We start from the raw sequence: 1,108 nt of genomic DNA, 5'->3' as shown, positions 1-1,108 counted from the left end.
GCAGGATAACTCTGCCAATCCATTATCTCATCTGTGACAAGATGGGCTAGGTAGTTAGTTCTGCTCTATGCCTCCCATGTCATGCCTGAGGGAGTTCTCCCTTGGAAAATGGCATGGGGCTTAAATCACCCAAACCTATGTGGACATCTTATTATCCCTATTCCTTGGGACTTGGACAAGGGTTCAGGACAAAGGGCTTCTTCTCAGAGACCTACCAGTTTCTAACTTCCTTCTTCCCCTCTCTGAATCGCCTCTTCTGCCAGTCAAGGGACTCCTTAACTCCTCTATAATAGGACAAAATGGCTCTAACTTATCATGCAGTCTTCTGAAATTATTGTGTATGACATAAAATCCTATGCCCTTAGTTCTAGGCTTATAAAATCTCAAACCTTTTTATTTGAAACTATTTGTACCTGCCCTGAGTTTCAAAAGTCTGTATTAAAACATAAAAGCCAATGGTTGCCTTTTTTCCTTCTGGTTCTGTTGTAATAACACTTTCTTGTTAGGTCTATAGTTCCAGAATTTTTCCAAACAAAAGACCCAGTATCCTGGAAAATGGCATTGGGTAGCATCTGAGAGGGTGGGTGTAGCACACCTAAGAATAGAGGGAAATACTCTCTGTTGACCTCCAATATCGCCCCAAATCACTGAAAGCATTCCGTTTTTCATACAATACATGATGGCTTTGGTGGCCTTTGTAGGACACCCTGATAATTCATTCATGTTGCACCATACTTTTTGTCCTCCCTTGTGTTTTATTTTGACCTCTCATTGACTGCACATTCCATAAGTGCCTTTCTATTGAGACAAAGATGGATAAATACCAGCCTCTCCATATGGACCACGTGGACTTATTTGAAAGTTCTAGCACAGGAACACAGCTATTTTTATACCTTTGATAGTTATCCTCTCTGGAAAAATCATACTCTGACTGAAAACAACTTTGGGAGCAGACAGGGCTGAGGGAAATAGGATTGATCTTACTGATCAATGGGATGATGAATGTGATCACAAACTTATCCTTCTATTCAAGCACAACGTCACTAATCGAAAAAAATAGCTGAGGTACAAACCCATTCAGAGAGTCAATAATATCTTCTTCCTACTC

The sequence above is a fragment of the Mesoplodon mirus genome, assembly GCF_964341445.2.
Source record: "Mesoplodon mirus genome assembly, chromosome: X".
NCBI lineage: Eukaryota > Metazoa > Chordata > Mammalia > Artiodactyla > Ziphiidae > Mesoplodon > Mesoplodon mirus.
Note: the sequence above shows the minus strand (reverse complement) of the source record.